The sequence below is a fragment of the Xylocopa sonorina genome, chromosome 7 (genome assembly GCF_050948175.1).
Source record: "Xylocopa sonorina isolate GNS202 chromosome 7, iyXylSono1_principal, whole genome shotgun sequence".
Taxonomy (NCBI): Eukaryota; Metazoa; Arthropoda; class Insecta; order Hymenoptera; family Apidae; genus Xylocopa; species Xylocopa sonorina.
In genome coordinates, this window is record NC_135199.1 from 3,823,322 (window position 1) to 3,848,090 (window position 24,769).

General features: G+C 49.0%; 1 protein-coding gene and 1 long non-coding RNA gene across 2 annotated transcripts in view; one reads left to right on the forward strand and one right to left on the reverse strand.

Moving 5' to 3' along the window:
• Cwo (transcription factor cwo) overlaps positions 1 to 24,769 on the forward strand; it is a 377,930-nt gene that overhangs the window by 38,642 nt on the left and 314,519 nt on the right. The window lies entirely within an intron of this gene.
• Positions 557 to 23,031, reverse strand: LOC143425453 (uncharacterized). The gene is made up of 3 exons (XR_013102041.1): positions 22,598 to 23,031; positions 22,093 to 22,249; positions 557 to 1,073 (listed from the first exon to the last, which is right to left on the reverse strand). It is a non-coding gene; the product is annotated as an uncharacterized LOC143425453 (long non-coding RNA).

Sequence of the window (24,769 nt, forward strand, 5' to 3'; positions counted from 1 at the left end):
GGCTATTTTTCAAATTTCCCAGCACAGCAGCGGAGATCGAGGAACGCTCGCATATAAGCGCTCCTTTTGTCGAGACGTCCACTCGGATTCTCCTCGCGAAACGGTTCAGTGGAGGACCACGATTACCGGCGCTTTTCTTCGTCCTCGTATCGCTCGCTCATCTCCTCCTGGCCCTTTTAAACGGCGGATTCGTTCGGTCTCCTCCTTCGTGACTCGCAATCGTGACGGGACGTCTTTGATGACAGCTACGCAGCCGGATTCCAATTGTTTCCTTTGCCTTTCTTCCTCCGCTCTCTCCTGCGCGTCGCGTCTGCCCCGCGGATATCCGTGTATCAGTAATTTAAAAACAGAACTAAGTTTCTTGTGTAGACAATATATGCGATGGTTGACACTCTTTCTCCTTTTGTAATTAGTGGGAATTAATTGAACAGCTGGGTTATTTGAAATATTCTAGCTAGACTGGAAACTAATAAAGTAACTTGTGAGTTCTTCTTTTAATTCAGCATCAGGATGGCATGCTGAAACGCGAGCATCGAGAAACGCATCGGTGAAGTTGGTACGATCGACGCATCGGCGTTTCAAACGCGTTTCGAGCCGCTCGAAATGGAAGCGCAGCGAAGGCGAGCAGGGCCAAAGAGCGAAGGGAAAATGCCGGCGGGGTAGAGGGGGTTGGTTCGTAGCGGCCACCCCTACTGGACGAGTCCATTTTCCTCGACGCGGGGGTGTCGACTCGTTATGCGTGTACTCTGCCCCGGGACTAGGTTCCCGAAGTCTACGTGGAATTCCTGGAAGGGAAGATTTATTTTTCTGAAGAGGACGCCTAATGGCGTGCCACGAACCGAGAAACTCTAAAGTGGCTGAGTTACGACCTTGTAACCGAGGCTTCCATAATGTCGGCATCGATTCACTCCTCGCTGTCCTCGCCCTTCGCCGCGACGCCTCCTGTTTCGCCGTCTTTTCTTTTTTCGCAGCTTTCCCTGAAAATTCGTTTCAAAGGGGTGCGCCCCGCGTCGCTGTCCCGCTGGCTGCGAAAAAAAACCGTGGTCATCGGTCCTCACGCTTGGCCAGAGTATCTGGAACAGCGAAAAAACTGTTACTTATCCTGTTGCTGACACTTTTTGCTTGAAAGCGAATTTACACCTTGTGCATCTACAGTATTTGTCGAAGTGTTGTATAGAAATGTTTCAAAGAAGAAGAATGTACATATAGTTATAGCTTTGATTTTTCATTATTTTTAAGCCGAATCATTCTTCGATAATATATATACACGCAAACAGAAGACTTTCGTTATCGTTACTATCATTTCTATAGTGTGTGTGGGAAGAGTATACGATGTAAAAAAACTAAGAAGGTGGAACATGTTATCGACACGTAAGGGCAAAGAACAACCAAAGGCTGTTAACAGCCTAACCCGACTGTAAAAAAAGTAAGAGAAAATCGCTGAGAAAAGAGTATCACTGTTTGTAAAAGATTCTCAGCATCCAATAGCGTCGTGTCTTCAAATATCATATTTCAACAGTGAAGCAAAATTCCTCAAATCGTTTCCAAACGATGCAACGCTGCTTTCCCCCCCTACGAAACGCTGCATTCCTCGTTCGTGGTGTCCCGTGAAATCCTGCCAGCGTCCACGGCGAATTATCTACCGAAACAGCGAAATAAAAATAAAAAAAAAGGAGGATCTCGCGCGAGCGCGCGCGCGCACCCGCGCCTTGGTTCACGCGATCGTGCGGCGATCCGCGTCGTCGTGGACGGGGTGGGAAATAAGACAATTACATTTCAAGCGAGTCGAAGCGATATTAAAAGCCGCGCGTGTTTACGATCCTGTTTCGCTGGCGACTTTCGATTTCGAAGTAACCCGGCTACAATGTAAATAAAACTGCTGCCTCCTATAAACTTCGGAAGAAGGAGAAATAACGAGCCGGGAGAAAGAAAAGTTGAAGAGCCGTCTTGTAATTTAACGTAGTAGGAAAGAAACCGGTTTCCCGCAAAACACTGAAACGAGTCCTCCTCTCGTTCATCCACCGTCGCGGAGACGGAGAGAGACAAAGGAGAAAAAAGGACCGGGGAACGAGAAAAAGACCAGCTAGATGGACGAAGAGAGGGAGATGGAGCCGGGGGAGGCGTAGAGGGGAAACAGAACGAGGCCTTCCGTTCTTCTTCGCGTTGGAAAAGCGAACGTTTTTCGAAAAGCACGTAGTACGGACGAAAGATGGCGGCTTTCCACGGGGGTGAAACCTGTTGCCAAAGCCCTCAGCCTGCCCCCTCTCCCCGAGCCGTTCTAAGCTTCTACGACTCCTTATCCACTCTTCACCCTCCCCCTTGGCCCACTACTCCCTCGACGGTGAACGCTTTTGAAATTCTCCTCCGTCACTGCTCGAATGGACTGCGGCACAAAATCCTGATCTTCCATACGATTTTCAGAATAAAATCGTTCCCTTGGAACGCGAATTCACTATTCCACCCCTTTTCCCTACATTATCGTGCACTCTGTAAATGTGCTACGAAATTTCTTAATTATTTAATTATTTTCCTTTACGTTAGTTATTATTTTTAGTCACGCGTTATGCGAAGCGTGTGCGTTACCGCTATGGAAATATATCATAGCAGATTTAATTGCAATCTAAGTTCTGTGAAAGCATCGTTTAAAAATCAGATGCCGAATTAGACATGGCCAGATGTTTCTCATTAAAGTTCCTAATAAATCAAACGTCCCACCTGATCCACCTTCTCCGAGCCGCTCCAATCGTATCAAAATTTACTTCGATCCCACCTGTAATGCTTCCAACGGAAGCGCAGCAAAAATCGTCGAGACGTCCACCTCGATCACCACAACGACTGGCCGGTGAATTTTTCTCAGCGTGAATTTCGCCGCGAATCCCGCGACATTCCACAGAGACGGGCACAAAGAGGTGAAAAAGAAAAGAGTCCAGGTCGGATCGCGAGCGCGCAAAGAGGGAAGCAATTAAGCTTTCCCCTTGATTTATTTCAGGCATAAATAATTTCGTAGAAGTACTAATTATCGCCTCCGCTTCGAATCTATATCTCTTCCCTCTCTCTTGGCCAGCGCGAACACACACACACACACACACACCCTCTCTCTCTTTCTTTCTCTCTCTCTCTCTCTCTCTCTCTCTCTCTCCTTCTCGTCGTCGTTAGCTCAAGATGAAAGCACCCGCTTCTGCGTGGCCAAACTTCCCGTGAAGCGATAAATTTCTAGAAACAATAGGAAACTCCGAGGCTAGACAATAGAAGAAATATATGTACCGCCTAGAGTCCTGCACCGCCGTAGACGGAAGCGCGGGTTCGAGTTTATTTTCGGGAAAAAAGAGGGCGCCGCTGCTGGCTGAGGCCGAAGGGGTGAAAAAGAAGCGGGCCAATTCCGCCGTTTCTTCTCTCTCTCTCTCTCTCTCTCTCTCTCTCTCTCTCTCTCTCTCTCTCTCTCTCTTCTCACGACGGCCGAGAAGGGAAGATGGCGAGACGACAGCGTGTCCTGTAGATTCGCCCTGGAGATTGCGAACTGTTGGTCAAACACCGCTGAAAAATAAATGGCAGCCTTGATTTTCTTTGGCACCGTCGGGCTCAAAGAAATTCGGCTGTCGTTATACGAGGCTGGATTTAAGGAACCTAGCGACGAGGTATGCAAGTACGCGCAGCTCGGGTATTTCTGGATTCTCTCTTGACAAATTTCTGCGATTTAATTACTCGAGAGGAATTCGAATAACCTCGGTTACAAATCGTTGCTACACTGACAGTGAATTAGATCGGGGAATTATTCATTTTTCTCTCTCCTTGGGATGAAATTTTGTTACCATACATATATTTTTGATAATAGGCTGTGACTTTGGCCGAACTCGAAACGATTAGGAGTTAACGTTCGTGCGCTCCGATCGAGACGCGCCATTTCAATCTTCTTCTCACGAACTTCTGAGAAAATACTAGCGTACAATGACGAAAGTCTTACGTTTCACGGACTGAAAACGTTTCGTGGAAGTAGCGGCGCGTATTCACCGGCGACGTGTTGCTCCGGAGAATCGTCGATTTTCTACTATTCAAAATAATGGGAAACGTCTGTTGAACGTCAGTCAACGTCAGTCCACGTAGCTCCACCCCCGTGTTCCTCGTGGACGGCTGAAAAAAAAAGGAGGCACAACAAAACACGGAAATTATCTATCTTTATCCGACACTGTTCTCGGTCCCGACAATGGGTAGTCGAATCACTCAGGAACGTTAATTACACCTTACTGTCGGATGACATGGTGCTCGTCGATAAATAATGAAGCACGCGAGGAGTCCCCGATTACTCGGCTCCATTCGAAGCTGTAATTAGATTGAAAAATGATCCGATTTCGTTGTCCCGTGCAGTTGATCGTTTGAAAATTTATGAATCTTTATAAACCGTTGCATTTGTTGTAACTGGTGAATAATCAACTACGCTGCGATAATACCACGTTCGAGACGACGCCACGGACGTCTCGCACTCGTAGAACAAACAATCGAGTAACGAAAAATCAACGCGGTCAGAATGGGAGGCCGTAGATGGCCTCTGTCAGTAAGGAAAAGAATCGCAGCGAAGTAGAAAGCTGTTTTTCCAGCGTACTTAACGACCACGGGGGAAGACAAATGGAAGAAGACGTTAATTACACGAGGTCCCTGAAAATGAATTTAACCAGGTCGGGATATCTGCGAGCGAGATCTGTTAAAGAGGGAAAGAGGCGTGTCCGCTTCTTGCGTTACTCGCGTGGTCTCTCGAGACGGGAAGGAAGACAGAGAACGAGAGGATCTCCCGCTGAGAACATCGCCACGGCGGGTTTCGCCAAATAGTTTTTCGGGAAACGCAGTTGGCGCACTTGCTCGGTGAACGGGCCAGGTAGAAACGTGCCGGGGCGAGGCGAAACTCAGGGGAAACTCTCACCTGTCCTCGATTTTTCTCTCCTTCTCTGCGAACAGACGGATGATCGATCACTGAAAACGAGGGGTGAAAACGCCGGCGGGGAGTTTGAACGCTAACGAACGATCTCTGAATTTCTGCTTGGAGAACAACAAACGCGTTACGCGAGGCCGCGGAACTTTTGCCGGGCGCGGGAACCGTGGCGGCGCTCGAGCGATTTTTGATATCGTAGGAACGATACGGAAGTACGACGCTTTGATCGGTTGCAAACAACGGCTGGGGTGGGGGCGAGTTTCAAAGTTTCAGCTCGTGAACGGTTTCCAGGACTTTTGATGGCTTACCGGCCGTTGAAATCGAGTTGGGGAATTGATTTTTGTTCTTGTTCTTTTGTGGAACGGCGCGGGAGGAAATGGGAATATAAGCGAAAGTGGAGTGCTTTTAAATTTTATCGCAACTTTTCCTCTTCTCCGCCGTGTATATAAAACAACGCGTGTTCTCCTATAAGCGCCATAAGCGAGCGGGGAACTGCGCGGAGAGTTTTGAATGGACACGGGGATTCTTATCAGGGGAACACTTTCGGAACAGGTTTAAACCATTAAGAAACAAACATCGATATCACAATCGAATTTATGATACTGTATCTGAATTAGAATTCCGTATAATATATCTTCGCGTAACAGGAAACGATTGTGTACAGAAATATCTGTCTCTCGGCCGTTCGACCATGTACATTTGTACCGTGATTTTAAGAAGTATTCGAAAAGTAGAAACCCGCGCGATCTCTGCTGCGCGTGTAATAAGATACCCGGTAAAATAAAGAGGGTAAGGAAAAATTGAGAGCAAAGCAGCGAGAGAAAGTACGCGGCGTAAACGATCGCGAACGTTCGAACAATCGAATCGTTACCATTTACTCTACCGCGGACGGCGTGTTCCGCTTCGCTCTTGACTCCCGATCCACCACCGCTAACTAATGAGTGATCAGGGCAGAAAACACGTGCAACGCTCTCGAATCTCGCGTCTTTGCCTTCGCTTTCGATAGTCCCTCATTACTCGAGCGCGTTCGAGTAACGACCTCGACGAGATCTCGGAACGGTTTTTTGTATCGCGGGGTCGAAGTCTCTCTCACTCTCTTTCTCTCTCTTTCTCACTCTCTTGCTCTCACCCTTTCTTTCCCTCTCGCCGCTGATCAGAATCGCGCGATAACGTTCCAGGCTGGTACGTCGAGTCGACGTCGTAAATTATGGCCGATCGAGTTCGGCGCGGCCACTCGTTTCTTCAGGATTCGAAGGTGAATATCTGCGGAGGATCCTTCCATCCTTGAGACACGGCCGGATCGAGGAACGAGCACTTCCCGAGCTGCTAGCCCCGGATACGGAGAGTAAATCCGCGTTGATATCTCTTTATCCGTCCTCTCCGGGCTCGCGCTCCTCCCTTTTTAGCTCGTTCGCGCGCGCCTCGTCCAGAAACAGAATATTTCCTCCGCCGTGGTCCATTAAAGCTCTCGATAATCGACGAGAAACTCTCCGGCACCGGTCTTTCACGACGTATTCCCATATTTATGACGCGGTTTCACATTCAAACTAGTTTCAGATTAATCCACACTTTTACGTTTCTAAATTCCCAACAATTAACAGCCATCGAGTTATGCGATTGTAATTAACGATCGTTGCCATTTACCAGCGCTTTTCCGAGTTTCGACGGTATACCAGTGTGCGTAGCGCTTTTATCGATACAAAATGATAATGAAAAGTTCATCGAAGGAACGCGAAGCGATAGTTCTTCTTCTGACAGAATCAATTCGCGGTTTCGTTTGATTAGTACGGCGGCAGTTCCGTATTCAGCTGACGGATTAACCGAAGCAAGTCGAAGAAGAAATGGAAGATGGAGAACTAGTAGACGAAGAAGAAGGCGAAAGGGACGAAGACAAAGAGGTTCACTCCTAATGGCGTTTTCTTAATGAATGTTTCCTTTGTCTTGACCAAACAGCGGACTGCCGAGCCTGTCTTACTTTGGAGCTCCGTCGTGAGATAAATAAATTCAGCATTTTCGCAGCTCGCTTGCTGGAATAGCAACCGTGTTAATTGCGATCTTATTATGATCTCGAAATCGTTTATCACGAATAGAATAACCGGAAGATTAAATTCACTAAATATAGTTTCCTGTTATAAACTATTTCCATAGTTCCGTGACGTGCTCGCGAATAATTTCTTGGTACGCCGCAATTAAAAATGTCATTTCTTCGCGGTAATTTCCACTTCCTAGCCCCGTTTCAATCAAAAGTGTCAACCTCGAGATAAACTTTCCCCCTGTCCACTCTGCCGTTACCCAACAATCAACTAAATATTTGAAGAATATCCCCCGCGAGTGATTCCCGAATAACTTGCTGCTAAATATCTTAGGAGACATCGTCGGAACTTTGTAGACCAACTTGTCATACCCGTTCGTTCGTAAAATCGATGCGATTCTCGAGCGGTCGAACAAAAAGGAACGACGCGCGAGCAAAACCGAGCGACGAATCGCGGCGAAAGGAGAACGTTACAGTTTCGACGACTGGGCTGGTGCAGCTCGTCAGAGTTCCAAAGCACCGGGGCAGCGCGGAGGCAATTAAAAATCGGCAAAGCTAGAGCGGGGGACAGAGAGGAGCCACAGCCCAAAGTCACCTTAGGAATAATTCACGGGGTGGCGAGGCCTCTGAATGATCCCGCCCCTACGAAACTCGCGCGTTACCGGGACCAGCTCTCGTCTCGCCGGCGAAAATGAGTAACGGCCGGCGGAATATCGTCCGGCCGTGGACCAATAAAAGTTCCAAAGCGGAAAGGCCGCGTTCTGGCCAGCGAGCGACTTGTCAGTTGTCACGGATACCCGGGGAGGGATTGGCACACTGACACAGTGGCGTGCTGCATTATTAAACCGGCAACAGCCCGTCCAAGGACGCGGGGCCGGAATTGGCCCCGAGCAAAAATTAGCTGGCTGTCGCTCAACCGTGGAATTAGCCCGCGAGCAGAGGCGTCCTTCGAACGGCTGGCCAATCCACTCCTGAGCGGCTCTTCTTTCGTACGCGGGGCCCAGACGCGACGTAATTGACGGAAGATTAACCATTCCGCGGATGGAGCTCTGCATAATATGCAGACTCCCTTAGAAATCGATATGCCGCGGCAAATTTATTCGAATACCAAATTCAAATTGGAGTTTCGCTGGAGAGGATTTTGTTTTCAAATAACTCTCCTCCTTTCTTTTTTCTTTCGAGCGCTAAAAGGCCCAGCCTGACGATGCTGCGGAATGCAACGCAACGTGCCACGGAGAATAATTATTTCGAAACGATTGATACGAACGGCATCGCGGTTTCGTACACGATTTATCCAAGTCTTACGTGTTTTCCGCGACACGAGAAATCTCTTGTCGTATCGACGTGTTTTGAATAGAGAGCGCGAGAGAAAAGAAAAGCAAGCGCGATAGAGGAGAGCCGAGTGAATACCAGCGAGTGGGAGAGGGGGTAAGGATGGTCCAGAGACCATCTTCCGAGTCCACGTTTCTCGACCCCATCTAATTCTCCCTCTTTTTCGCTCCCTTTCGCCGCTCCTACATTCACTCTCACTCTTAGCTTTTATCTTCCCCTGACTCTGATCCTTTCCCACTTCCTCCGTCGTTCGACCCCTCGCCCTTTCTCTTTCTTCCCGTTTTCCCGCGTCGCCTTTCCGTCCCCGTATCTCTTCTTCCTTCCTCGTTCGCCACCGTGCCCATCCACCTGCTTCACCCTTCCCTGGCACAGTACCACCCTTCACCGGCACCCTCGCGAGCCATTCGAGCTATCCAACCCCCCTTTGGATATCTCCATACGCCACTTACCAGGCTCAGGATGTTCTCCGTGCGTACGTGCATGGAATCCGTAAACACCGATAAGGTGCCACGATTATATTCCCAGGTTATTTGCATCAAGATTGTTATTTCGTGGAGCTCTCGTAGTCGATACCGGCCAGGCAGAAAGGAACGATAATTGGAACTAGTTTCATCGGTGTACGTATCGTAGTTCTATGGAAAATCTCTAATCAGCCTAGTATCAGACACGATCGTATCAATTTTGACTAGAGAGGCCCAACGAGACTTTATATCTGAACAGAATGCGCGTGGAATAAATATGTTCTGGCTCATCGACGTGAAAAGTTGACGGCAGACTATTTAAAAGAAACACCGAAGAAGATACCGACCTAACGCCCCGTGCGCACCCTCGAGCTTTCCTCGGAGCCTTTCGCGCGACCCGTCAGGTGATTAAAAGCAATAAGGCCGAAGTAATGCCGCGGCCGCGCAGGGGTCCGGTAACCCGGCAAAAAGAGAGTCGGCGATAAAAAAAGAAACGTTCCTTATCGCCGTGGCGATCGGTTATTCGAGCTTGAGCGTCACTGTCCCCCGGCCCGTTCTCTCGGAAGGGGTGGCCACCCTCGTCCGGCTGCAGAATGTTGTCGCTGGAGGCGGCCGGCAGGCGAGGTGGTCAGAGAAAGCGGCGTCGTCGTCGTCCACGAGGAGAGACGAGGGAGATCGACGAAGGAAAAAGAGCGAGAGACATGGGGTGGCGGCTAGCTAAGGGGGTGGACTTTAGAGTCCACCCAAGGGGAGCCAGCGACTAGATGGCTGGGGTGAGCAGGGAATTTACGCCCGCCAGTGAATTCCTACAGGACCTCATATCGTACGCGTACACGTACGTGTGGAAGTAAGTACGGACACACGCGCGTTGGACGCGGTTAGCCTACGTGTAGACGGACGCACATGCGCGGCGTTGCGCACGGTAGAGGAAAATTCTCACGCGTTCTGTGAATTGTGCCGGCCCTACCGAACGGAATCCATAAATTCTGCAACACATGGACCGAGGGAATTCGTCGGGGTTCTTGATGATTTGCACGCTGTTATTAGCCGTGCCACTGTTTCTGCTGTGCGTTAACACGTGTCCCACGTATGGCGTGACAGCCTGCCGCTCGTAAACGGAATTGTCCGCGTTTCAATGATTCGAGGCAATCCGGTAGGAACGTATTGCTTCGAGGAGACTTCCGAAACGTCCGAGGTATCGAGCGTACGTAATTTTTGCTCGAAAAAGCGAATTGATTCTCGAGAAAATTAAAGGTAACGCGTCTGATTGTCGGTAAAATTAATGGAACACTCGTTTGCAGGGATAAATGTCTATAGCGACGGGAACCAGTGTTCCAGAGTAATCCTGTAACGACGTCAGCTCTGCGTACGCTCGTTACCCAAGTTAAATGTCAATAAACAGTCGTGTAGACGGGAACGCCGGGACGCCTTAACGGTGGACCAAACAGAAGCGGCAAAGCAAGGCGCCAATCACGCGCGAAGACAAACACCGACTGCGGACCATCGTTGATTGCCGAGGAAGTCGCTCCCAGGACCTCGCAATTCCTGCTGGTAGGCAATGCTCGGCGCCACGGAGGACAACGTACCCTGAATACGAAATCAAAAGGCGTCCGTGGACGCGCAAGTTCTGGCCCCCAGAAGTTCAAACACTCGCCGTGAATGCCGCACAACTGCATATGCCCGCTTAAAGATGACCTTGCAATTATTAAACACGCCATTCGTGTCGCGTCGGAATTGAATTTCGGGTACTTGGAGGAAGTTTCGTGAGTAGCGCTTAAACGCCAGGGAGAATTCCGAGGAAAGCGTTCGAGGGAGACGAAAAGTTCGATTCAAAAGTCTCAAGATCCGTAGAAACGGGTAATCAGAAATTTGTAGACATCAAATTTAGTCCGCAATAATTTGGTCTCGGTTTTCTTTGGCCAAGATAATTCGTGTATCCTTCCCTTCGACTCGAAAAACCGTGCTCCCCCAAGCTGATACCGACGATATCCTCCCGGACAAGGTTGAGCGACCAGAAACAATATTTCGTTGCTTCCGATTGGTGGACGTCTATCATCGAGCATCCAGGGGGTTCCATTATACGCGGCCGCGTCGCGAGAACGATTCAGGATGTCAAGGGATCAACTTGGCCGTGTCTTCGGCCGATTTGATTTCGGGGTGCGACGTCGAAAGAAGGAGCAGATATCGAGGGATGTGTTTCGCTTGTCCAAGCCACGGCCTCGTGAATATTCCAAGCTCTAAAAGCTTCTCTTCCCCCTTTCTGCCCGGTCTACTTGCCCAGATATACGACGAACGAAGGGTCCATCACGTCCATAACAAGCTCTATCTCTCTTCGTCCCGCCGCGCTATCTCCACCGTCTCTGTCTATTCTCCGTCTCCTCTCCTTTACTGACCCGTACGAGGTGTCTCGCTCGCGCCAACCTCTCTAGGCCTCTTCGAGGAGAGCTCTCAAAGGGTCCAGGGCTATGGAGACGTTGGCACCAGGGGAGCGAACCAGAGAAGGCTAGAAAACGGAAGAGACTCGGTCGACAGGGCGAGACGGACAGAGGACGCGAGAGAAAGGAAGACGGACAGAGGAACAAGAGAAAGAGGGACTGCCTACCGCGCCTACGTTAGGTAAATTCGGTGTAACTCGCGGGGGTGAGGATAAGAAAGAGAGAGAGAGCAGCCTGGGCTGGCAAGGGGCGAGAGAAAGAGGAAGATCATCGGAGACCGACAACGAGAGACGGAGAGAGAATTCGCTAGGAGGAGACCATCGCCCACAGGGGTGGACCAGTGATCGATAGCCACACACTACGTCGGCCACCACCTTCGAAGCCTGGACTCTTCCTACGTTGGATAACTCGGCGAGTTTCCAGTCTGCGATAGCCTGGCCTGTCGCTCGACAGAATTTACATTCGAAAACCGACGTGGAACTCCCCTTTCGATCTTACGGTTGACGTTAGTTGGAGAACGTTCTGAAGATCGCGCCAATTTCTGTAGAGAACGTTCGGTAATGGGTCTCGGGAAATTCGCAAGCTTCGTTGTTTTCTTTAGACGATTCGCGACAAATGAGAAGCTTCGAAGATAAAGATATTGACGTTCAAAGATTTGTTTTAACGTTCGTGCGTAAATTCTCGAGTAACTGCCGCTGTATCGCCGATAATCGATTAATGTTGAAGAACTTTTGGAGAAGTTTATCGGTTCGCGGAAGTAGCTTACACGAGTTCGTGGCTTCTCGAGGGCATCTTCACTATTTCTACGAACTAGTTTTACGCTACGGCCAAGAAATTCCGTCGAATCATTAGTCTTCTTTGACAAGAGAACCACGGTGACCGGTGTTTGTTCAGGTGGCAGCGGGGATTAGAGCTCAGTTCATCGAGTTCCGATCCAGATTTTCCGTGTACGACCGCTCCGAGCGACCTTTCCGAAATCGCTCGACATTAGCATCGAGTACCGTTCAGCCGGTCTAATTGGGATTTTCCCAAGCAACGGTATTTACCCGGTAGGATGGATCCACCGGTTCGAACCAATCTACCCAATTCACGCATCCTGCTTTTTTCCTCGAAACACGAAACGTACGAAATGCAAACAAAAAAAGAAGAAAGTCCCGTCATCATTTTCAGTTTAATCGAATCGCGTCGACGATGGCTACGATCGATCGAGCCTCTTCAGCGCGCCTAATTATCCCGTAACTCGTAATTCACGTTTAAACGGCATTCACAAGGATGGCGGCCGAAAGCGCGGAGGCCGGCTACGATTTATCTCCGACCTGATACGGTGGCGGGCCAAAAAATTTTTTTTTCGACAGAACCGCCGCTGCTCCCGTGGCCCGTTGCAAGTAAGTGCACTTTTCCCGCGAAGAGGGAGGCGTTACTTCCCGCCATTACGACGCGCAAAGATTAACAGCGGCTTCCTGCTCGGCCCGTCCATCCGCCGCGGCGGCCATTCGGCGTTCTCCTTTTTCATGCCGCGCAACTAATTGCGACGATGCAGGCATATTTCTGCCCTCGCACGAGAAAAATGGTGGCTGCCACCTCTGGCCACCCTAGGGCCACCCTCCGGCCAACCCGGGCCGTTTTTTCTACAACGCACGAGCCGGCCAACCGTGCATTGTGCGGCACCTAGCGTGCAGCGTTCTCCCTTTTGCTCGCTACGAGAACGCGTCCCGACGAACACGTGCACTCACCGTGCACCCGCTCTACATCGTGAGTGAATACCTCTGTCTTAGTCCCACCGACTCTATCTCGAAACCATTCTCGACGTCTCTCTACCTACGATTCACCCATCAGCCCTCTTGTCTCTTTACTACCTCTCCGTCTTTCTCTCGCCCTCTGGCTCTTTTCCTCTTCGGCTCCCGTTTGGCTTTTATTGCGGCGAGTTTTCCCGCATTTTGCGGTGGCAGGGCTTTCCCGAAATTCGCGATTACCACCGCGACTCCCCGCAACCACGTGCTACTCGGACTGGCCGTGATTTATTTTTATTACCCCGCCGCGCGAGACCCGCTTCCTTTCTCATTATCGCCGGCCCGCGTTATTATGAACCCGTTACGCGTTACCACCGCTACCTGCGACCCGAGCTGCTTCCGCGCGATTCCTCTGCACAACCGCACCGTTGGATTCCGAGAGAAAGCGGTGGAAATTAACGGGCTCGAATCTGGAGTCACGGTTTCACGCCGACACGCGAACCACCTCGGACTTCGAACGATTTTACGTTTCACTCCGATTGTACCACAATTAAATCGTATTCGAAAAATTCGCCGCGCTCGTACCGTAAGTTAGTCGCGCTGAAAGCGATCCAGAAACGCTTATCCGAGTCCCATAAATCTTGACGGGGTTAAGAAACGCGACTGGTGTGATTGACAATGAGCGATTAACCTACGCGAGTTCGGATGTGACGAGTGTGGGAGAGCGTGCTGGATGAGTAAGCGAGGCACGGATGCAAATGCGAGAGGAGTATTTCATGGGAACGTGAACGGGAATGGAGCGTGGAACTTGCATTATTTGTTAACAAACCGAGAGCTCCTCTTTTGTCTTAATTTTCAATTAGGCGAGACTACATCAACCCTTGACAACTTCATGTTAGCTTAACGATGCTCCCAGCGTATCGTTGCTATAATATCACGAATGTATAGTATCTTGCATCTAAAGTCTCGCGAACGATAAAAACAAGCCATTTTTCAAGACTTTACGATCGAAACGCTCTACGCTCCCTTCCGTACATCTAACGCAATAAAACTAGATGAAACGGGGGACCGGTTCCGCTCTCTCTCATGTTTCCCAATAAACGAAACAGGAATTCGCTGGAAAATTTCGAGTTCACTCCGAAGCTGTCGCGACGCACCAACGAAGTCCCTTTGAAGGTGATTCATTGGGATCTTGTTCGAGGAATTATTTATACCGTGTCCAGGATCAACGACGCTTGTATTCCAGAGAAGAAAAAAAAAAAGAAAAAAGGATAAAATCAAGGGGACCGGAATCGCCACGTACACGGGCCGAGAATAAGGGACGATGTCCCAAGAGTGCCACGATCCCTGGATTTGTTTGCCACCGCCTACCCCCGCAAACGTGCTTTCATGTAACGCAGTCAATTCCGATGGGGAAACGCGAAGTGTCCGCGTTTTGCGTCCCGTCGAATATGGTCAGGCATGAATTAATATTTACGAACGACGGCAGGACCCTCCTTAGTCCCCCCGTGCGGGGTGGTTCCAGCGATTTTTGAAATGAGAAATTTCTGGCTGAATTACACCGGCCTGAACCTTGTTTAGGAAAAATGGATTATGGCTATTCGTTTAAATTTACCGCGCGAAATTAAAAAGTTTCTGCAGACGCAACCCCTATGTAGGGATTACAGCTTTTTGCGTTAAGTAAACTCTGTGCAAATTGTTTTCGAAACATTTGTTAGGTAACTTTTAACACACTTTGAGTGAAATAAAGATAAGAAATCTATTCTTTCAACCCCTTCTTCTATCGCAACGCAATAATTTTCTTTTCTAATGTATATATGTGTCAACATATTGTTCCTACTATCTTTATTTGTAATAATTCTAAATTTCTATTTAGAATTACTATTTCAAGCGTGTATACTTTCATCGTTTCGCGATATTAATCAAACGCCAGGCGAACCGGTGGAAATACTACCCCTTCTCACGGCGAGAGACGTACCCTCCTGCGATCGTCGTCGTAGCGACACGTCAGAGGTAACGCTCGGTGCGCGTGGGGCTGGAAGATACGGAAAGACAGATAGAGGAAAACGTAGCCGGATGAATGCAGTCGGGTAGATTCGGCATGGATTTCCAGCGACGGTAAAACCGTCACGATTTCCGTGCGATTGTCGCTGTGAACGGTCGGACAAGCATTGTCCGTGGAGCAAGCAGGGGCGCAGCGGGTGGCAAACGTTAGGAAATTCGCCCGAGGAGGGGCTGTACGGAGGTCAGGAGGGGGTGGCAAAAGGCTAAGCCGAAACCTTTTCAAAGACGAAAGCCTCTCTCTGTCTCTCTACGTCGTCAATTGTACGTATTACCGTTTTTCTTCTCCTCCCTCTCTGCTCTTTCAATATTTTTCTCTCTATCCCTCTTCCATCTTCCCTCACCTGTTCCTCGCGAAGCGCACGAAGGTGGCAAAACCTCTTGCTCCCTTCCGTTCTCCCGCTCGCTCCCTCTCTGTCTGGCTTTCACGGCGAGGAAGAACGTGCACGTTTCCGTAGCCGTGGTTCTTCTTCGTCGATCTTTTGCCGCTTTGTGCCTGGTCGAACCGGGCAAGCGTATACACGCGCGCGCGTTCCTCTTTGTCCGGGGCCATTCCACTTTTCCGTTGTTTACTCTGCCGCGCGTTTTTCTCGCGGCGGCGGGCGATCGCGCGAGCCGCACTTTCGCCTTCCGCGAGACCTGTTCCCCCGATGGTTCTCCGCCGCTTAATTGGCTCCTTCGAGGCGATTTATGGAGCTCGGATGCGTGACGGCGTAATTTCTTTCAGATTGGCGGATGCGCCGCGGTTTCACGATGAAGCGTGGCGAATCTGTTCGTGGCACGAACGACGCGACCGATAGGGGTGAATCGGAATGAGCGTTCGATGCACGGGACATTCCTTCTCCCGTCTCCTTCACGTTTATAATGGTCGTAGAAAAATATGCGGGAGAAAAGAAAAACAAATATCTTCTCTGTAAATAACATTGACCGTTTCGATATTTATGACGAAACTTGAGCCATTTTTCCTTGAAGATTCCTCCGTGGCCGGACGTGTCGTACGCGCTCGCGTGGAATCGGATTGGCACGGCGCGCGCGGCGTCTCGAAGAAAAATGTCGGGGCAGGGCGCGTGTGTCAATGGCCCCGCGCCAAAATTGCAGAAACACCGTCGAACCCGGTGATGGCTTTTCGCTCGTTTTGCTTGATTTTTGGTAATTACGCCGCGCGCAGGAAGGCTAGCAATCTCGTAGCCGGGTCCGAGAGAGGCCTCCGCGAAACTTCTCCCGATGATAGCTCGGCAAATAACAGGAGAGACGCCCGGCCGAGGCGTACGGCCAAGAGTTGCCCGGTAGACTTCTCCTCCTCGTTGGACGTTCATCCTGGTCGCCGATTGTTCCACGTCGATCGAGTCGTGGATCGTGTAATTGGATCTGTAGCTATGCAGCCTGGGCCCTCTGCCGCTCTCGTCGAAATTCGTCTTTCGTACCGTGGCGCGCGGCACGAAAGCGGGCCAACAACACGTCCACGGGAATAATAATCCCTCGAGTTTGCACGAACTCCCGCTGGCCTCGTATCAATCGATTAAACGCCGCCTGTCGAACCGGCCGGAATTTCATGATGTATAAGCTGATTCTTAATTAGAGTGGAAAGGGGAGTTAGGCGCTGCTCGGCGAAGGCCGATTCAATCGCGCGGAAATAAGTTGAACGCGTTTCTTCTTTTTCTCTTCTATGCTAGCATTTTCTTGTTAGCGATCAGCTTACTCGTCGAACCTATTGTTTGTAGAGAGCTATCGTTAGGATACCGAGACAAGTGTATTCGAAATTGCTAACTTGTACGACGAGCAAAGTAGGAGTTCTACTCGTTATTTATTAAAATTCGCAAGATAAATGAATCAATCACTTTACTTGGTTGATTCTAGAATCACCCTCTGGGTGGGTCTGCGCGCCGCGCAATTAACGATCCTTCCAGGTGAAACCGAGCGATCACCCTCGAGCCCTAAAAATCCACGCACTTCGCAAACTTCGGACCGCGGCGAGTCAATACACGAAATAATTAACTGTCCTCGAGAACCCCTTTGTTCCGTCCATTCATGGCTCCGGGGCGGGCGCATCGTGACTTAATTAGGGCTTCAAATTGTTTCGCAGGAAAAGAAGAGATCTCTCGCCGCGGGAGCCACAGATTTCCCCGGTTAATTCGTGACAAGTGATAATTGCCGGACGTAGTCCGTCGTAAATCTATCGACGCTCGTTTTTGGTATGCAAAAGGACGCAACGGAAGGCACCGTTCCTACCGACATCCAACGGGGTCCCCGGGATCGTGCCGTTCTCAAAGCGACTCGTCCGCTTGTCCCGCCACGCCGGGCAACGGAGAAAGTCCTGCCCGGGGGAGGGTAATCTTCGTTTCTGGAGGAGTTCCTGGCGCGAGAGTATCCATCAGCGTTATCTCGAAATCTTCAAGGGCCCGGTATGGATTCATTAAGCGTAAGCTTCATTAGTATCCCGGGAGGAGACTCTTTGTACATAAGCGTTTCTTTCGCGTTCCATTCTCTTATCGTTCCGCCGCGTTCGTTTCCCGTGCGATCCTAACAACGTTCGTCGACGAACCTTAACGACTCCTTACCCCCAGCGATTTTTCGGTTCGTTTGTTCGAGTGTTCTCAAAATCTGTTGTTGAACGCGTATAAATGATACCATAGCATTCGACGATTCGCGATGAATAAGAAAAACAGATTTCTTCCAGGCGCACCTCTCTTGAGAAAGAGAATCTTGACATTTTTCAAGAAATTCTTTCATACATAATTCCTCGAGAAATGAAGCCTCGCTTCACTGGCACAACTGTTTCGTAAAATATATACACTCCTGTATACGGAATATTTTCTAGGAAATTGCTTCAAAGTATGGTTAGAAATATCGATTTTAACCCTTTACGGTTTCGAGCTACCATTTTTCTTCCCGGCTTTTCGTTTCCCCCCCTCGTTCTCGCATGATCTTAACTTCAGCCGGAGGCATCGATAATCTCGTGTCGCGCTCAAGTTCAGCTCGAGATCGTAAATACTTCAAGATCTCCGATGCTCGGGGTACCTCTGTGCCATTGTTCTACGCACCGCGGGAGGTCGTTCCTTTTTCGCTAGTTTATCCTAGATCGTCTTCGGTGCCGGCCATAAGCCAACGTCCCCACCGTTCGTTCGTGTTCGTCCGTGGAAGACCTCGGGCTCGTGCACGGAATTTTTAAAACGCCTCCAGTTTGAATCACATGCTTCCACGAAATTCTGTTACCAATATGACGTGTCCGCTCGAATATGTATGCACGTTGGCGCATGCAGCCGAGAGAATGCGCGGACACATGTTTACCATGCCAAGCAGTGGACGGTCGTATTTTACGGACAAGATTGCACGTTTCAGAATTCTAGTAGGTAATTGACGTCCGTTCGAGTGTGACTTCGGCTCGCGTAGGTAGCGACAGGTTAATTGAAACGGTTATTTACAAAGTTCCATGTTTTACCATTCCACAATCATTTCCGTGTCAACTTCGCGAAGTCTACACTCGACGTATCTGCTATGGTCCGTCGAAACAATTAGCCAAACATTTTGCGAATACCCAGCGCGCGCAATTTTCCACGGAAGAGTTGATCCAAAACAGCGAGACGTTCCTCGAACTCCAATCCCCTGGGTTTAAGACGCGAATTTGCGAACGATAATTCCCGTAGAAGCGTTCAGCGTGCCTAATTAACGGGCAGCAGGATAGCCAGGGGGGGTAGGGAAAGCGGTTTACTCCCAAACGTCCGATCGATCGGTCGCCTTAATCCACAAATGACATTAATACCGTGGCTGTAAAACAATGTGGCTGTCGAAAGCGGATGCCCCATCCGAACAAATAACATTTCGTCGGGAATTAACAGTTATGTCGAAGAACAAACGGTTCCCCAGCGCGCCTCACTTTGCGCCCCGCGACTAATCGCATTACCGTTTTCCCTGAAAGCTTGCGTCTCGTTTCGGACACGGCAGAGCCGCACGAAAATCCCACAGGTAGACTACCGAGCCCATTGTCCGCGCGGACCTTCGAAATCTTTATTGTTTTAGCGGAAATATTATTTCAGGCGCACAGCCGTTCCGATGGTACCCCCGCGAACCACCAGGGGTTCTTCGTAAAATTCTGTTTTTTCACCCTTTGACTGACTCGCCCGCATACGGAGGAGCACGTGGCGTTCCTGACGAGGTTATACTTTCTGCCTCCCCTCGGCTCTTTGAATTATTGACCGGATTAAGAAGGATGATTTTTTTCACGGCTCTGGGAGACTTATGGTAAAATTTTATTGTGGCACCAGGATTTGCAAAATATGTTTTGTCGTTCATTTGGAAAACGGGTAGTCGAGGTGTCTTAAATGGATAGCCGTAGTATTATACGTTCCTGATGTTAACTATCGACAATGTTACTAAAGATATTGAAAACCAATAACGACACCTTGAAACGAACAATCATCTTAACGACGCGTGGCAAACGCTTTAACTCCGTCGACTCGCAGCCACCACAGAATCTGATAGCTTTACCGAATGGCTCGTGCGCCTGATCGCGCGTACGATGCGAAATCATGTAACCCGTCCCCATCCTGAGAAAAGGGAGCAGGGATAATCCCATCGGTGACACAATGTTCGCGTAACCGACGGTCGTAAGGACGCGAAGGCGCGAAGAAGGAGCAGAAGAAGACGGAGGTGGAGAAGGCGGAGGACGTAGGATGGCCCTCGAGGAACTCGTCACACTCGCACCCTATAATCCTTCGGCGGCATTCACGATCAGACGGAGCCTGCACGCACACGCGCGCGCACGCATGCACGCACACGCTCGAGGAGAAATCAACGCGCGTTCTCCGGCCAGTAGAAACGAGTCGCACGACCTGAATAACTCCGCCTGGATGTTTCTAATGCGTGGCTTAGCGGGCTCACGAGTTCGTGAAGAGGACCGATGAACTTCGGATAATCATCCGACCCCCTCTGTACCTTTTCTTCGTTCGCGCTCGATTCCTATTCTCGCGCGAGCTTCTTTCTTCCTCTTTCAGGGGAACAATCGAGCTTTTCCCCGCTGGCGACGACGCGAACGATCCCATGGCTAATTTTTCTAGCCGCAGCCACTCGATTCGAGGTTTTCGGAAACGCCAGCTGGAGGCTCTGCGAATTTGCTCCGCGACATTCCAACGACGTTGAAATACTGATTTATCGACGAGTTTAAGTTCGATTATATGATACATGCGAAGTTTCGAGTTTCTGTTACAAGTTTCGATTCTAAGTATCTATTCGAGTTTTGTTTCGCAAAAGGAACTCGATCCAGGAAAATCTAGAAATAATATAGACTAATATTCAGATGCTTCTCTCTGTTATGTTGATAACTACGCCACGCGTGTTATTTGACGTTTAGTATTAAGAATATATACGCGGATGTTTGCGGATAAAATGATTAAATTCTTTAAAGCCTCTTCTAACAGCTCACGAACCTGTCAACCCAATTCTCTCACCGAACAATACCATCGAAAACACTCGACACGGCACGACGGTGCGCGATCAAATTATAAACGAACGCTCCTAAATCCATATTCCTCCCCATCGCTTTCACCGTCTGCCCCGATGATAGCACGATTACCGTGCTGTCAAAATCCGTATCAAACGCGAGGATCCCCGTGGCCGTTACGTCCCATCGCCATCGGGAAACGATTTCTCCCGCGAAGAAATGAAAAAGCTTGTTGTCTCGTCACGAGGTACGCTCGAGGGGCTCGCCGGTCGAATCGAATTCCGTCCGTTGGAACGCGAGCGGCGACAAAGCGGGACGTACGGACGGCAGGACGGCGAAACGTGAAAATCGTAAGACGGCACGAACGAAAGGGGAGGTGAAAGTAACGAAAGGAGAAAAGGGCGAATAATATCGTTCAACGTTTACGACGTCGTTTTGCCCCGATAAATATGCTCGGAACCCCTTACCGTGGAGGGATGCAAAACACCCCTTCGGTAGGCGGGGTGCAACGGAACCTGTGTAATCTGCCATACGTTTCCCATGAATATGCATCTGCGAGGCTAATGCGATTTGATTCACGATTGGCCTAAGTGTTCGCGGGGACCGGGGCGGGGAGATCCACCGAAAGCCACAATAATTCGATACGTCGACCGTGGGGGCACAAATTAACGTTTGTTACCGTTACGTTTCTCCTCTATCGTCTCCTATCGCGAAGACGATGCGATTTCCTGATGAAAATAAATCGCGTCCCCCAGAGCCCGGATTAAACATTCCCTTTTTGCGCCACGAAAATTGGTAACGATCGGTTATTTTGTCCGGATGAAATATGTGCCCGTTCTGGGATTAGTTTCGCTGCTCCTCAGTTGCGTACGGTACCAACGAATTCAACGAAGCATTTACATTTATAAATGCGTACAAAGGGATCGACGATACGTCGTAGTCGTAAAAATGCTCGTCTCTGTAATAAAATTACAAGTACAAGATTTGTGAATCGAAATCATTCAATTTTTCAACAAAACAGTCATTCGGTTAAGCTCTCTGGGTCCCTATAACTGCGCGTAAAACGAAGCAACTCTAATTTATAGAAACTTTACGACGCCGGTATTATAAATCGCGAGGTGTCGTTCACGTCCGGTTTATCCCTGTTTCCTTCGGCAAATTTACCAGGCAAATTTGTTCGGACGTTACTTTACACCGGCTTGTCCGGCGGAGGATTTAATAAATCACCAGGACAATTAGCGACTCGTCGAGCTCCTCTATGTTCCGTTAGGTAGCCTGGGACAGGTATAGCCATCGATTTCGCGCGCGTTTACGATCCTCCTGTGCCGATACTGTTCGATCTGACGATGGAAAATTCTCAATTGCACTCGGGACTCCCCCGCGGCCTCGCTGCACAAAGCGCACGGCTGCGAGGGAGAAGCGCGCGGGGGCCAAAAGCGTTTTAATTGCTTTATTGCCCGGGAATTTCCGAGGAGCCGGCTGCACGCCAATAAAACCGATTTTACCGGGCCCTCGTAAACTTTATGCCGGCAGAGTACGGCCGGGTAACGCCAAGTTTTCACCCGCCTGGAAGCTTCAACCATTCGTGCTTCCCGAATAGGGAAAGGGGTGGCGGAGGGTGCGCCAAGGGAGGTCGGAGCGAAACAGAAAAAAAGGGCGAAAGGAAGGCGTTTAAGTACTCACCTGTTTGCCTGAAGATCGTCGACCATCTTTCGCCTCTCTTCTCCGTCGATTTTATTCGCTTTAATAATCTGATGAATTATTCGCGAGGGACGCGAGTAAGACGTGCAACCTCGCTCTCTCAAATGTTTCAGGACAGCTGTGACGTTTATATACAAGGCTGAAAAAATCGAAGTAGTTAGCGAGGGTTGTCAAAGAGAATCATCTAATTTCAAACTTTATACGTATAAACACTCGATTAACATAATAGCGCAATAAAATTGATTGGAATATTCGTGATTTATACATTATAGAAAATACACTCTACTTGTGCTGTTCTATTAAAAATCTTCTCGTAAAGTAATAGAAGTATTTGTATGAAATTTATGGTCCCGTCAGGATTCTTTATTAGATTCTTCGTTAATCTCAATGGTGGAGATTTACGCGGGCGTGTGTATACACGTCAAGGATCGAGCTTTCCATCGAGTGGTTCACGCTGAAAATAAAGGGGACAAGTATGAGCAATTACCAGGAGTAGTTAACGAGGTGGCCTCATGGTCTCGCAGATCGCTGTCTCCCAGGAATTACGCTTGTAATTTAGATACTGTCGATGGAGAGGCGCACACCATGCTCCTGCCCGTATACTGTTATTCCCGGAATTAAATAGAAATTCTCAGCCGAGGTCTTTGCACCTGGAAGTCCTGCCTGCCAAAGCAATTTCGCGACACCTGCGAGGGTACACCAGGGCTCGATCGGTGAATACGATGGCCGCATGATTGATTCACAGATTTTATCTTTCACCGCCTGCCTAACGACTTTCATTCCAAGTTCGTACAAGTATGTAGGAAATGTGGGCGGAAGGTGTCTTATACAATATCCGAATAGTTAGATTTAACCCCTTCGCTATTTCTAACAAGATATCTGGCGATCTGATACCGGCTGCTTAACGCTTCTAACGAGATATCTAACTATTCGATCGCCGCATTCCTCCTTCCATCGCGTGTCTAGACAAAAGATTATTAATAGAAAGTGAAATTAATAAAAAGAAAAAGAAAAGAAAGGAAACAGGTAATTGATTTCGCAGGTCGTTTACATCGGTTCGTAGGAATACTCGCAGAAATCCGGAAGGCACCTGCGACCACGCGGTCACTTCCTCTATCATCCCCCTCGGGTGGTAACCAGGTTAATCCTCGATTGACCCTCCTCTGCACGCAGGTTCGACCTGTCCACCGTGTTGCAGGAAAAAAAGGGGGAACGTCCCGTGGCGCGCGAGAAAGAGAGACGGATTCCGGTCCGGCACGCGACCAGGGAACCGCCAGTGGCACGGTGACAAAAAGGTCCGGCGACGTGGTCGTCACACACGCCTGCACGGTGCGCCGCCGCGCCTTCTCCTTTGGGTCTGCGGAGGTTGAACGAGGTCGGCTGTTCGCCTCTTTAACATAAACCTCGGACCTTCCTTCCGTTAGCGTTGATCAATTGGACGTGCGGCTTCCTAGACCCTGGCCCTCGTTGCCGCGCGTCCACCAGCGTTTAGACAGCTTCTCGATAAGCGACAAGCGAGCCGGACGAAGCGACTTACAGTCGTCGTCACAGCGATCTCGCGGATCGCCGTGTGTAACGAGGCCAAAGCTCGGTTAATCGACGTAAACGAGCCTTCGAAACCTGTCGCGGCTTGATACGCTGACGTCTTCTACCCTTGCTGCCGGAAGGGTAGAAAGCGTGCTGTATTGTGCCGCGCAGCTTCTCGCTGGGAAGATCTTTTGTTCGGACGGATAATGAGCAGCGGAGGAAGTTCGTGGTGCGCTCTATTAGAGCCGTGGATGCTCTTGTTGATACGATTCATTCATTCGAATTTGATTTATTTAGACGTCTCTATGTATGTATAAATTGTGAATTAGTATGGCTTCGTTGATTTGTTTAATCGTCGACGATGTTGTTATTTTTGCACACCTCTGCAAGAAGTTATATTTTGATTATTAAATAGGTAGTGAAAGAAATATATGCATTCGTCGAGGACGAAGTATTCCTTAAATATTAATTCAAAAATTTGTTAGATTTTTATCGCTGCGACGTGTTTGCACTCGCTAGAACTTCTTATTTTGTCGAGGAGAGGAAGAAATTAAACATGTACATGTTTGTATCTTCTCGGAACTGTAAACGAGAATGTAAATTTTATGGTCGAAAGTATGAAGCAAGGTGATACACGTTTTCATGTGAGATGCGAACGATTTCCTATACGTTCCCACTCGAAAACCTTTGTGTACATAGGCTGGAGAGAGTGAGTCAGTGCAAATACTTGTTCATATTTATGGGCTCGCGATTCTTATACGAATTCGATCGCTTCGTATTGGCACAACAAAAATATGTAATTTTCGATGAAAAAGTGTTTGCTCTTGGCCATGGCAGATATCTTGTGTACGGAATTGTTTATGACGTGTTTACCGCGGCAAACACTTTGTTTTACGAAAGCGTGGTTGTGAATAAACAATTATTTTGCATTTCATTCCGACGACGCAGAGATAACTTTCCTGTTACTGAAGTTGCTCGTTTCGAAAATATCCAGTTTGAAATTGATACAATAAATTTAATAAAATAACGTGGAAACGATACTATATAATAACGGATAAACAATTAACCATGGAGCTAAAAAAATTCCTACGTCTGTTGCCACTTAAAAGTAAATACTATCTTTCTTAAAAAG